Source organism: Hylobates moloch, unplaced genomic scaffold (genome assembly GCF_009828535.3).
Source record: "Hylobates moloch isolate HMO894 unplaced genomic scaffold, HMol_V3 SCAFFOLD_16, whole genome shotgun sequence".
Classification (NCBI taxonomy): domain Eukaryota; kingdom Metazoa; phylum Chordata; class Mammalia; order Primates; family Hylobatidae; genus Hylobates; species Hylobates moloch.
Genome location: NW_026652291.1, coordinates 84,652,784 through 84,668,083, shown reverse-complemented (window position 1 = coordinate 84,668,083; position 15,300 = coordinate 84,652,784).

The window sequence follows — 15,300 nt, the reverse complement described above, 5'->3', positions numbered from 1 at the left end:
TATCCTGAAGAGTGTTTTCCAACTTGGTTCCATTCTCCCCATCACTTTCAGGTACACCAATCAGATGTTGATTTGGTCTTTTCACATAGTCCCATATTTCTTGGAGGCTTTGTTTGTTTCTTTTTACTCTTTTTTCTCTAAACTAAACTTCTCTTCTCACTTCATTTCATTCATTTGATCTTCCATCACTGATACTCTTTCTTCCATTTGATCAAATCTGCTACTGAAGCTTGTGTATGCATCACGTAGTTCTCATGCCATTGTTTTCAGCTCCATCAGGTCATTTAAGGACTTCTCTACACTGTTTATTCTAGTTAGCCATTCATCTACTCTGTTTTCCAGGTTTTTAGCTTCTTTGAGAAGGGTTCAAACATCCTCCTTTAGCTCAGAGAAGTTTGTTATTACAGATCATCTGAAGACTTCTTCTCTCAACCCATCAAAGTCATTCTCTGTCCAGCTTTGTTCCGTTGCTGGCAAGGAGCTGCATTCCTTTGGAGGAGAAGAGGCACTCTGATTTTTAGAATTTTCAGCTTTTCTTCTCTGGTTTCGCCCCATCTTTGTGGTTTTATCTACCTTTGGTCTTTGATGATGGTGAAGAACAGTTGGGGTTTTGTTGTTGATGTCCTTTCTGTTTGTTAGTTTTCCTTCTAACAGTTGGGACCCTCAGCTGCAGGTCTGTTGGAGTTTGCTGGTGGTCCACTCCAGACCCTGTTTGCCTGGGTATGACCAGCAGAGGCTGCACAACAGCAAATGTTGCTGACTAATCCTTCCTCTGGAAGCTTCATCTCAGAAGGACTCCTGGCCTTATAAGGTGTCAGTCACCCTCCCGCTGGGAAGTGCCTCCCAGTTAGGCTACTCAGGGGTCAGGGTCCCACTTGAGGAGGCAGTCTGTTCGTTTTCAGATCTCAAACTCTGTGCTAGTAGAACCACTACTCTCTTCAAAGCTGTCAGACAGCGATGTTTAAGTCTGCAGAAGTTTCTGCTACCTTTTGTTCAGCTATGCCCTGCCCCTAGAGGTGGAGTCTACAGAGGCAGGCAGGCCTCCTTGAGCTGTAGTGGGCTCCACCCATTTCTAGCTTCCAGGCCACTTTGTTTACCTACTCAAGCCTCAGCAATGGCGGACGCCCCACCCCCAGCCTCGCTGCTGCCTTGCAGTTGGATCTCAGACTGCTGTGCTAGCAGTCAGCGAGGCTCCATGGGTGTGGGACCCTCTGATTCAGGCGCGGGATGTAATCTCCTGGTGTGCCATTTGCTAAGACCATTGGAAAAGCACAGTATCAGGGTGGGAGTGTTGTGATTTTCCAGGTGCCCTCTGTCAGGGCTTCCCATTGCTAGGAAATGGAATTCCTCGACCCCTTGCGCTTCCTGGGTGAGGCGATGCCCCGCCCTGCTCCGTTGGCTGCACCCATTTGTCTGGCAAGCCCCAGTGAGATGAACCCAGTACCTCAGTTGGAAATGCAGAAGTCATCGTTCTTCTGCGTTGTTCACGCTTGGAGCTGCCGACTGGAGCTGTTCCTATTTGGCCATCTTGGTGCTACCCATCTAAGGACAATTTTTTGGAGCAGTTTTAGATTCACAGAAAAATTGTGAGGAAAGTATAGAGTTCCCATATACCCCTGCCCTGAGACATGTATAGTTATGTTTTATTTCTAACCAATCTTTCATCTGTTCTTATCTCAACTTGGTTTACTACTATTGGTAAGAAGAGCATCTACTGAGTTTTAATTTTAAGTGTTATTTTAAATTCTGTATTTCAAGGCATTACTTTATGTTGTTAGTTTGCTGTTGTTATATAATTTTTAAACATGTTAATCACAGAAATTTTAAATCCATGTCTGCTAACTCCAATATTTGAATCTTTTGTGAGTTTGTTTCTATTCTCTTGGTTTGCAGTTATGTGATCTTCACTCCTTTTATATTGGCAATTTTTGATTGAATGTTGGATATTGTATATAAAGAATAGAGATGTTTGGAGGGTCTAAATAATATTATCTTCCTGCTGAAAAGATTTACTTTTGTGTCAATGGGACTTTCAGTAGGGAAAGATAACTTCAAACCAGTTATAAAATTTATTTAAATTTAGGCTTCACACTTTTTATAGGCTGATCTATTTCTGGGTTGCCCTTATTGTTAGGGGAAGTCCTACGAACGTCTGACTTAAAATCTGAAGTGTTTATTAGGGTCTTTCTTCCTTTTTAGGCCCAGATGTTCAGTTTTTGTCTCCTTAAACCCATGGTGTTGTCATAAGCTTTGCTCACCTTCTCAGCCAGTCAGCTGCTACTTTCTCACATTCTTAGTCTTTTCAGCTGCTGCTTTAAAATTAGCGAATATCTTTAGGGGAGAATATATGATTTTCTTCTATGGGTTTTTTTCTTTCTGGATTTTGGCCTTTAAATCCTTGCTACCTTGCATCTCTCCAACACCCCTGACTCTCCTCCCCATACATTAATAATGACGTAACATCTTAAGAAAGTAGTAAGTAGTGTCTGCCCCAAATAAATACAGAAGAACCTTTAATTTTTACTAATTTTTACACAGTAGTTTCTTGCATGATTATCTGAACCCCAAATATATTATTCTTTCCTGCATCTGCATTTTTTCATGTTCCCTCGTCCAAGATTGCCTTTTTCCCTCTCTTCTACCCAAGTCCATAAGATTAAGCTAATATGTTAGTACTTAGTCACTTTGCTTATATTGTTCCTCTTTCCCCAAGTTTCTGTTAGCACTTAGTATGTTTCTAATCACATATCTCCTTATTTATTTATTTTTCAAGTAGGCAATGGTTTTCTTGGAGGGGACATGAGTATCAACCATAAAGGGAAATAATAAATGTGACTTTATCAAAATTTAAAACTCTTATTCATTGAAAGACACTACTAAGATTAATAAACAAGGCAAAGTCCAGGAGAAAGTATTTACAACATATAAATCTGACAAAGGGCTTCTACCCAGAATATTTAAAGAACACCTGTAATTTAGTAATGACAACACAGTTCAATTATGTATTTGTTTGTTTTTGTTGGAACAGTTATTAACTTTTTGATTTTATATTCGGGGTACGTGTGCAGATTTGTTATATAGGTAAATTGCATGTCATAGGAGTTTGGTGTACAGATTGTTTTTTTACCCAGTTAATAAACATAGTGCCTATAAGTAGTTTTGTTTTTGATCCTCATCCTCTTCCCACCGTCCACCCTCAAATAGGCCCCAGTGTCTGTTGTTTTCTTCTTTGTGTCCGTGTGTACTCGATGATTAGCTCCTACTTATAAGTGAAAACGTGAGGTATTTGAATAGTTTGCTTAGGATAATGGCCTCCAGTGCCATCCAGGTTGCTGCAAAGGACATAATCTCATTCCTTTTTATGGCTGTGTAATGTTCCGTGGTGTGTATGTAGCACATTTTCTTTATCTAGTTACTGTTAATGGGCACCTCGGTTGAGTCCATGTCTTTGCTATGTGAATAGTATTGCAGTGACCACATGCATGCTCTTTATGTGTACTCTCAACTGATTCATATATATCTTGTTTAGAATTGCTTTATGGTTTTTTGTTGTTGTTGTTGGCAAAAATTAACATGCCTTCCAAAGTTAATTCTGTTTATTTACTTCAAACCTGTTTATAACTTTTGTCTCATGATATGTCAAATTTCCTCTTTCTTCTTTACTCTGCGAATGTACGTAAGATGCAGAGTTTTGGCTGAGTGGGCCTAAAAAGCAGAGATAACCCTGAGTACTGATACTTAACAGGTGACTTAACAGGAACGACTGGGTTGATTGAAATCAATAGAATATGTCTAGTTTTACGCTGATATTTTACACTGATATTTATGGATTTCATGGTGGAATCATCCCAAACAAAAGAGTTCTTCATTTTTATCTGGGATGTTCTGCATTACACGTACTTCATGAGCCATTTTATTTATTTGTAACACTTAATAAAGAAAGCTGTGCCTGTGGAAACTGTTCAATATACATTTTTAGTTGATTTAATAAGTTTTTTCAAATTTAAAAATTAGATAAGTTGGGTCATTCATTTCTCATTAATATATATAAAATCAGTTGAGCAGGGATTTTTATACTTTTAATGTTAGCCTTGGTAGAGTATCCAATGCGCCAAACTTGTTGCACTATTTCCCAAGCCATGTTTAATAGAATTATGTGTTAAGGGAAAAAATTAAATTACATCATCAAAAAGTATTTGAAACACTGCACAATCATTGGGACATTTCCAGTGATTGTAAACACAACCCGGCCCTGTGGTAAAGAATCCTGAGTTTTTCAGAAGTATTTGATTTTGTAAAACTTCTGCTTTTGCTTGAAACCCTATCAATATCTCACAGAACACTAATGCTGTTAGGATCACAATTTGAAAAGCTTGGCATAGGGCAATATCTATCTCATGGAAACTGTCAATTATTTATTCTTCTTTTATTGTGCTTAAAGTATATGAAATGTTTAAATCCCTCTAACTTGCTCCCCGTTCACAAGGAGGTTTATATTATGTTCAGATACCAATTCTGTTGCCTATAAACTTTTCATTCATTCATGATGACAACTGTGTTAATTTCTTAGGGTTGCTGATACAAATTACCACAAATGTAATGGCTTAAAAAACACTGACTTGTACGCTTTCAGTTCTGTGTCTCAGCAGGCTGACAGCTGAATTTCTTTTGGAAGCTCTAGAGGAATGTGATACTCACAATCGCATGCCCTCAAATATGCCTACATTCTAATCTCTGGAACGTGTGAGTATGTGATATTACACGGCAAAGGACAATGAAGATTGCAGAGGGAATTGAAATAGGGAGTTTAACCTGGATTATTTCTGTGGACCCAGTGGTCCGTAAAAGTGGGAGCAGGACGCAGAAGAAAGTCAGTGTCAAATTGATGCAGCATGAGAATGACAAGCAACAAGTTTTGGCTTTGAAGATACAAGGAGGGACCATAAGCCATGAAATGTGGTCAGCTACAGAGACTTGAAAAGGAAAAAGATTCTATCCTAGGTCCTCTAGAAGGAATACAGCCTTCCAGAATTTTGAATTTAGCAAAGAGAAACTCATTTAAAAATTTTGAAATCCAGAAACAGAAGATAATCTGGATGGTTAATTTCATGTGTCAGCTTGGCTAGGTCTTAGTACTTAGATGTTTGAAAGCATACCAGTCTAGTTGTCCCTGTGAAAGTAATTTTTTTAGATGAGATTAATATGTAAATCAGCAGAATATGAGTCTAGGAGTTTATCCCACATAGGGTGGTTGGGTTTCATCCAATTAAATGAAGGAACTAATTAAAAAAAAAACCTTTATACTCCTGTAAAATAATTCCTTAATATCCATCTCTCTCCATATATATATTCACACACACACACACACAGACACACACACACACACAGACACACACACACGCTATTGGTTCCATGTCTCTTAACACAATAATAAATTTCTGTTTTTTTAATCCACCAAGTCTGTGGTCATTTGTTACAGCACTGATAGAAAACTAATATAGAGATAACCCATTTACCTTTTCTTTATAATCCAGGATAATCTTTTTATTTTAAGGTCATGTGATTAGCAATCATAATTCACTCTGCAATCTTAATTCTCCTAAACCTTGTAACATAACATATTTATTGATGCTGGATATTAAGATCATTTTTGACCTATTCACATTGCCTCTCTATAAAAAATTATGTAACTATTTATTCTTTGTACTAAATCTTAGAATGCATTGTGGTTGTTAAGTAAACCATGTTAATTCAGACATCACATAGAAATAACATTTTACTAGCTAAATTGTCATGGGGAAGTTGTTATTGAAAGAGAAAATAAAGGTTTTTTTTTTAATGATAATTAAAAAAATTAATTTTTTCCCTTAACACATAATCATCTTAATTTGTCATTTGTCACTACAGCAATATCCAATAAACTTTTTAGTATACAGGATGTTAAGTGTGTACTCTAGTTTTGAAATAGGCAAAGTCTTATACAGCTTCCCATTTAATTCCCATGGCTTTTCAAAAATATATTACAAATTTGATAAAGCGTATTTTTCTTTTCCAAGGCCGAAGTAGTGGAGAGGTGCTGACAGTCCCTCCTCAGCTTCAGGCTTTGACAGCAAGAGCCTTGGCTGCAACAAAACCAAAGGGTGTTTGAACGGAAGAGCAGAAGAGTGATGAAGCTATGTTGGTGGGTGACAGATGTATTCCTAAGCACGAGTCAGTTCTCAGAGGCTTCTAGGAACAACTGGGTGCGTGAGTCGCATTTGCCACCGGCCATCCTAGCTTATAAACCTCAGGAAAGCGAGTGTTACTAGTCATATGCTCTCGAATAGTTAACCAATGCTGTTACTAAGGCTTTATGCTTACGTAAGATAACGATCAGCATTAAATATTTAGATTGCCGTTCTAGTATGGAAGAATAGAAAATCATTTTTTTGTTGTTAACAAGGATGCAGGCTGCAGTAGAGAAAGCCCTCATGTAGGAGTTATGATATTAGCATACATTAGCAAAATATTAGCAGATTTTGATTTAGTTTAGGGCTCGATTGTTCTGTGTCATTGGACAAGTCATTTAACTTTGCCTACTTTTCTTCCTCTGCAAAATCAAGGACCTTGACTGCGTTATCCCTAAGGTTTCTGCTGGTTGTTGCGTCCCTTAGTCCTAATTACAAGTAACTTATCCAATTTCTAATAATTAACATTTATCTGTCTTTACTGGATTAGGCGTTAGGAAAATAGATTGCCTTTATGTTAGTCATACATTCCTGCAGGTTAGTCATATGTCCCTGCCTAGAATATAACTTTTAATACAGGGACTATGTTCCACATCTGCTTTATATTCAGTGTAGCAATAAGAAAACTATTGGCAAAACTAAATACATAATACTCGCTAAAGTGGGGTAAACTAATTTCAAGTATCTTTTATGTGTGGCTGTGTTTTAATATTTGAGTTATGGCCTGGTGCGGTGGCTCACGCCTGTAATCACAGTACTTTGGGAGACTGAGGCGGGTGGATTGCCTGAGCTCAGGAGTTCGAGAACAGCCTGAGCAACACGGTGAAACCCTGTCTGTTAAAAATACAAAAAATTAGCTGGGCGTGGCAGTGTGTGCCTGTAGTCCCAGCTACTTGGGAGGCTGAGGCAGAAGAATTGATTGAACCCGGGAGGCAGAGGTTGCAGTGAGTCAAGATCATGCCACTGCATTCCAGCCTGGGTGACAGACTGAGACTCCATCTCCAAAAAAAAAAAAAAAAAATTGAGTTATTTTAATATTTTAAGATATATTTTAATATTACAGATTGTAAATTGTAGTTTTCTGTTTGGCATGAGTGTTGCAGCTCTAGAAATTTTCATTATTTTGAATGCTTACTGTTAGCTAATAGGCTTGACAAAACCTTAGTCACGACATTCCACAATGCTCCTGGCCATGAGTAGGAACCAAGCCCTCTACTTGCCACGGTTTCTTATTGCTTATCTTTTACTGTAAGGGCTGTTGGAGCTGGGAAGCATTTGAGATGTGAGGACAATCTCCAGGGGCTGGACTAGTGGCCAATTAGAATGCAAATGACTGAGACGTCTGTTACTGAACCTGGGAGATCAGCGACTACTGCAGCACTGCTGAGCAGTGGTAGAAGAAAGGAATCATTATGTGGTAGCAAAGGAGGTACAAGTGACCAAGATATATTTAGGATACGAGTTGGGATAAATGCACAGATGTCAAGGGGTTCAAAGACAGGGATCTGAATCAGCCTTCTAGAAAATGAGCTGATCACGGATGATTGTTTTGTAGTTGATATTTTCTGCAGTGCCTGTTCCAACTGACAGCAGCAGCTTTAGAAGCTGCTGCCTAATTTAATTAAGCTAATAAAAAAGTAGAACAAATATAAAATATTTCACTTACAGACTATAATACCTTGAGGAAACAGGAATCTAAAAATCAATAAAATGTAGTGGTAGAAGAGAAAAAGAAATTTATCTGTGCTGATTTTTCTTGGTAGAAGAAGGATGGTGACTAAAATAATCCATATCACCTTTCCAATAAACCCAGAAACAGAGTCTGGATAAAAAGGGCAGCTGCAGGGAGGATTTTTTGCTTGCCTAAGTAACATTAAGAGAAAAGACAAAAATGTCAAATGCAGACATACATGTTCCATCAGGAGGTGCCATGGAGCAATTTAAAAAGAATTAATAGCCGTGCATTGCAGCTGAAATCAAAGAGGGCATTCCTATATTTCATTTTGGGTTGTTGAAAAGCTAATAATAAGAGAAAAATCTTCCGATGAAATGAGAATTGCTCCTGAAATGTTTCTAAAGGAAACAAACCATCAAAACAATACTCAAATGCATCATGCAAATTTTTGAAACGTTAAGGATTTTCAAGAAGGAAAATTAGACCACAAAATGTCCTATGTATTGAAAATTACTCCTCTCACCTCGTTGCTAAGAAATCCACAAAATGCTGCATATATTTGCTTTGTATTTCCTAAACTTAAAGGAGCAAAGGAAAGTGGCAATTTAAGAGTAACTTCCTAATAGCAATGAAAAATAAAATTTTGAAATAGATTATTTTTATATTTACTAAATAAGCAGTCAAATTCTTTTGTAGTTGCATTTTAAACCTAGATTTACTTGGGCTGGCCACTCTGTTATCAAATCAAATGCATACTCATCCAGCAAGAATAGAATTAATGTACCATAGTAGATTAAAATATTATTACAGAAATAAATCAAAAATTAGATCAAAGTTAACAGTTCCCACTGCACTTTATTTTCCTATGCCCTTCTAAATTCAGGTACATATATACATATACATATACATTGTTAATAGCATAAAACAGTACTAACATTTTATGGCTATATTTTTTACTTAGAATTTAGTAAGTTTTTTTTACATTTATACTGATATTGCTGTGCTTTCTTTTCCTATCATATTTTCATTTTCAAAAGGAAGCAAGTTTATAACACTATTTAGAATTTATTTAAAAATATAGGCAACATAAACATATGCATTGACTTAGATTATGAATATTTTGAAATAAATATTTAATAATTTAGAATTGAATGAAGTTGTTTCCAACTTATTTTTTGCAATGCTAGAGATAAAAAATTCCAAAATATATCACCATGGATACAGAAAGCAAAATGTTAGTAAATGCAGACCTAAAGTAATGTTTCCTTGAGAATCGTTTTCAGTGATCACATGATGGCCTATTACGTAAGTTAGAGTGAGAGTCTCTCAATAAAAACTTCAATATTTGTTAAATGAATAAATTAGATTAATGAATGGATAGGAATGGATAGGTCTGTTTTTTTTTGTTTTTTGTTTTTCTTTTTTGAGCTGGAATCTATCTCTGTCACCCAGGCTGGAGTGCAGTGGCATGATCTCGGCTCACTGCAACCTCCAGCTCCTGGGTTCAAGTGATTATCCTGCCTGAGCCTCCTGAGTAGCTGGGACTACAGGTGCGTGCCACCATGCACGGCTAGTTTTTGTTGTTGTTGTTGTTGTTGTTGTTGTTGTTGTTGTTTTGGTTTTTGTATTTTTAGTAGAGGCGGGGTTTCACTCTGTTAGCCAGGATGGTCTCGAACTCCTGACCTTGCGATCCACCTACCTTGGCCTCCCAAAGTGCTGGGATTACAGCCGTGAGCCACTGCGCCCGGCCCGGATAAGTCTATTTTTAAAATAACAACAATACACACACAGTAAAAGTCATTCTTTTACTGCAAAAGTCTGGACTTGGTTATGTTTAATGGAGTTAAATAGTGACCTTGCCAATCTTTTATAATCACAGAAATGTTTGCAGATGTAAAATTATTTTTTCTGTATTTGTCATCCATAGATTCCTAAATATATGGATATTGGAGTAGTAAACATCCTACTCAAAAGTAAGCCGTACTAAAGGACATTTTAGAAAAAACAGTAAAATAACGTGATTTTCCCTCCCCTTTTCCATCACATATCCACCTTTGAGCTTTTCTTCCTTTCTGTACTATTATCAGGAATAAAACCTGTCACATATCCAGAAAGGGTAGCTGCTAAACAAGTTGTTGCAGGTTAACATTTGGGGTTAATTGCCATGTGAACACTATGGAATTATTGGCCCTATGAGGAACTTTAATAAGGAAATTGACTCTGAACTCTGCACTCATCCATTTGTCTCATCACGGTCTTACAAGGAAGGACTAGACTTTCCATTAGACTGTCAGTGAAAATTACCAGAAACATTTTTTATGATATCTATGCCATCTCTAATTCTTCTTAGGCTCAACTAACTTTAAGGTAGGATAAAAGCAGGGTGAGAAAGCTGGAGCACTATTAGATCCCCAGGGGAAAAATGCAGGATAAGTCAGGCAGCTGAAGATGGTGATTGTAATTAGTATTTACTGTGAATATTATTTAGATTAAAAAACATTTTATTTGTTATTTCAGCACTATCACATGGGGTGGTTAAACTTGCAGTTATTTACAATAAAATCAATGTACTGAGAATTATGGTCACATAGCCAGAAATATTTTTTTTCAAAAAATTATGTATCTTCTTTATATAGTGTCTGTGTTCCTTAATGAATACGTTGAAATTGAGTGTTTGTAAATGGTCTAGTACTTTGCCATTGGCAGATGTTAAAATCTAATGAATACCTAACTTCCAGCTATTACTCAGTTGACAGCCCTAATTGAATTAGTTTCCTTAATTTTTGATTCTGAAAATTTTATTTCTCCCAACTTTCTGGTAAGTACCCAGTGATATTCAAGCAAATACCTCATTTCAGGGCTTCTTATGTAAAGAATTTCTTTTTTTGTAAAGCATCAAGTGACTATTAAATTTCTAAATTAATCTTGTTATTTTGGAATTATGTAAATTGGGTTCTCTTTTGGAATATGATGTGCCTGTAACTGAGCATAGAAACTTAATAAAAATTCTTCCTTATGACTAGCAAATTATTTCCTGAAAAATACAAGGAAACTTTAGTGAGGTACATGCAAAAGATTGGCAACTGTTAGGAAGTTGTAAAGCAATTTCTGAGAGTATGTAAAAGCTATATTATTAACACGGGTGTACTCTTGACACTAACTCAAATACTAAAGACTATGATTAGCTGTAATTTTGCCTTCTGGCATTAAATTCAATGTGCTATATATATTCAGTGTGCTACTATGATTTAAACTAGTGAAATGTAGAAATGTACTGTGGGGCTTGTACTAACCATGTATTAATAATTTGTATTAACCATATGGTGTAATTAAAAACCTTCACTCAGCAGCAAGTGTTAACATATCTATATTACTTTAGGTTATTAGAAGCCACAAAAATAGACATTTATTGGTTTACCCATTTACTCAAAATATACATTAATTTCCTATTGTTGCTGTAACAAATTGCCACAAATTTAGTGGCTTAAAGAATACGTATTTCTTATGTTACAGATCTGTTGTTCAATGGTCTGAAATAGATCTTATGGGCTAAAATCCAGGTATCAGCAGAGCTGTGTTCTTTCTGAAGCCTCTAGAGGAGAATCAGTTTTCTTGCTTTATTTAGCTTAGAACCTATTTGCATTCCTTCTCTCATGATCCCTTCCTCTAATTTCAAAGCATATCACTACAATTCTGCTTCTGTTTTCACCTGTCCTTTCTAACTCAGACCCTCCTGTCTTCTCCCTCTAATCATCTACCGCATACCAGATCTCAAGCTAAATGCTGGGTATATAATGATAAGGGGGACTTGGTTCATGCCAGTGGAGCTTAATTTTCGTTGGAGAGCCAGAATAGAAAGTGTAGAGTGAGCACATTTATCCACTGCACTTAGAAGTTCTTTTCTATGACTTATCGAAACTTCATGAATCCATCTTCATGAGTTGTAAGGAAGATATTTTGTTTAAAAAGTTTCTTTTGAGTGACTCATTTGCTCTTCAGTAAGTTTGCATTATGTCCAATTTCTTCCTTTCTATTTATTTCTAAGAAGGTTACTAGAGTAGAGAATGGGGCTTCATCTCTTCCCAGAAGTAGAAGAGACAGCTTTGAAACCAATGATATCCACTGCCTTCTTGCTAGTCTCTGCTGAGCCAATCAGGTCTAGATCCTAGATCCATTGCATTGATTTCTTATCAGGTGTGGCTGATGAATGTATCTTTGGTTTTCTAGGAAACTTTCAAAGCTTAATGGCTTTCTTTGATGGTTAAACCAACAAATTTTTGGAACTTTTAGATGTGACATAGCCTGCAGACTCATGTGGTGCCTCAAACAGCCTATACCTGACACCCGCTAATCTGTTACCTTTCAGCTACTTGCACTGGGGTTTAGCACTTCTATCTGGAGTGTCTCCAAAAGGCAAGGTGATATTTTGAATTATCTCTGGGATATGGGATAAATTATGGATCCCTTTAAGACATTTAACCACCATTCTCAGCAAACTATCACAAGAACAGAAAACCAAACACCACATGTTCTCACTCACAAGTGGGAGTTGAACAATGAGAACACAGGGACGTAGGGAGAGGAATATCACACACTGGGGCCTGTTGGGGGTGGTGGAGTAGGGGAGGGACAGCATTAGGGGAAATATCTAACATAGGTGATGGGTTGATGGGTGCAGCAGACCACCATGACACGTGTATACCTATGAAACAAACCTGCATGTTCTTCACACGTACCCCAGAACTTAAAGTATAATAAAAAATAAACAAAAAAGGTTATTCCTAGGTATTTTGATTTTTGTGCCTTTTCCCTTTTTTAATCCAGTTGTTTTCTTACTATTGAGTTGTTTGATTTCCTTATATATTTAGGATATTAACCCCTTATCAAATGCATATTTCGCAAAGATTTTCTCTCATTATGTAGGTTGTGTCATTACTCTGTTGCCTGTTTCCCTTGCTGTGCAGAAGTGTTTTAGTTTTATGCAGTTTCAGTAAAAATCTATTTTTGTTTTTGTCAAAACAAAAAGAGTTGAGAGAGCCTCTCTGTCTCTCATGCTCTTTCACCTTTTATTTCACCTCTCCTTTCATCTAACCCAGTGATGCCATCATTAATCTTCTGGGGTTGACATAGGACTATCTAGCTTAGTAGTCAAAGTTCTGCTGAGAAAATGAGACAAAACTTCCTTTAGCTTTTGTCTCTCTTTCTCAGCCTAGTGAAGAGTTTTTCCTTCCCCAGGCTGATTTCTCTTAGAGAAGGGAATTGTAACATTTCTCACATGTCCCTTGCTCTATTCTCTTTCTTCTTCCCACACTGGGTAAGATAAAGATGTTCTTTTGGCTTATAGCAAAACCTATTGTCAATGTCCCTGGGGGCTGGTTCTTGATATGTTGACAGGAAAGAAGGAATTTAGAAACTTTTCTTTGGATTATTTTAATGGCGATTTTATTTTATGAATTTAAGAATAAATCATCTTTGATACTGAAAGTTAAAATATGAAACCTACATTCTGGGTACCATCCGTCTTCTCCGTAATTCCTGTCAACTGAGTTGATGAGTGGGAAGCTACGGGACAAAAAGATCTACATGGCTTGAAAATGTTCTGGAACCATCACAGATTATCTCTGATTATTATATTGTAGAGAATATATATGTAGGTCGTTATGAGTTAAGGGGATGATAGAAGGAATTACAAAAGGTTACTTATTTTATGTTGGGCAACCAAATAATACCCTTCTGAAAAGTGGGAATTGAGCTAAGACTATGAGGAAGGATAAGAGCTGCTGTTTGAGCATGAGAGGAAATGTATTTTGGTTAAAAAAAAGCCATGTATAAGTTCTGAGGCAATGAAGAGTATTGTATGTTCAAAGAAACAAAATGAAGACTAACATGACAAAAGTTATTCTGAGTGGTAGGACATGTAACTCGAGGTGAAGTTGGACAGAACGGTAGAAATCAAAAAAGCGGTACCTTATTAATCACAGGAATTTAGATTAGATTTTAAATATAAAATAAAGCTATTTGAGAGTTTTCGGCTGGGTTAGTATGTTATCCTCTCTATATTTCAACAAAGGTATACTTTTTATGATATGACATAGTGTTGCCCAATAAAAATGTATCATAAGCCACTAATGTAACCATAATGGAAACCATATATAATTTAAAATTTTCAAGAAGTCTTATTAAAAAAGTAAAACTAATCAGGTGAAATTAATTTTAATAATGTACTTTTAAAATACAACATATTCAAAATATTCCAATGTGTAAAATTTTCAATTAAATATTTTATATATTACCTTTATGTTAAATCTTCAAAATTCTGTGTGATTTTATGAAGATAAGTCAAGTTTAAAATATTTCTTAGCCATCTGTGGCTATTATTTATTGTATTTGGAAGTGTAGATATAGAAAGTTTGGGCAAAAGTGAACATGAGTTCAGAGAAACATGTTATGGGATATTTAGCATTTTCTTGGCAAAAGATGACTGGAAAGAAAAAGAGAATGGCAGCAGAGGTTGAGGTGAAATGGGAAGATTTGTGGGGACTCGGGGAAAGATGTACATCAAGGAGAACTCATAGAATCCTAATATTTTAGTTTAAGTCACTGAAATGGCTGATTATATCATTTAGTGATGACAGGCTAGGGCCAGTTTTGTAGAAAGACTAGATATGAAAGATAATCTATTAATCTACTCTTGGAGGATAACTGAATGGAAGCAATTAAGAGTAATCCTAAAATCTCTGGGTTTTTGCTATATTTTCCTTTTTTTATTTCACAAATCACCCAGTAGCAACATGAAAAATTAGAAACTAAATTGTAAAATCCATCTTTGACAAAACTCGAAAATAACTGCTATCCCCACCAATCAAATCCAGTAAATATCAAACAAGGGTGTGGAACAAATAGAAACAGGAGACCTAGACTTTCAGACGTGCCTAGGATTGCTCAGGAAATGAACACCAGTGTTGTCATCTAGAACTATGCAACTTACTATTTTATTTAAATATATTTAATAGACCTGTTTATATGCCTCATTGTGAATTTTCAAAACATAACTCAAAGTTAATGGCACACACTGAAGTGCACAATCAATGATGACTTGTTTTGCTATATTTGGAAAAGGGTATGTAGACTTGTATTAGGAACTTTTCTGGCCCCGGTTTGATTTCAATGAGAAGCAATAGAAGCAAAGATGAATAAGAGATGCTACATGTACAGTAAGCTGCCTGCTGGTAATGTGAACATGAGTATTATGAGCAATGGTGTTTATTTTGATCAGCTGAATAGAACTCATACATATAATCTTGTTCCTTAAAGGCACTTCTGTTAGTTTTCAACATATCCTTGGCTATTTCTCCCACTAGAACACAGACAAAAAGCAAACAAAAATCTTTGATCCAG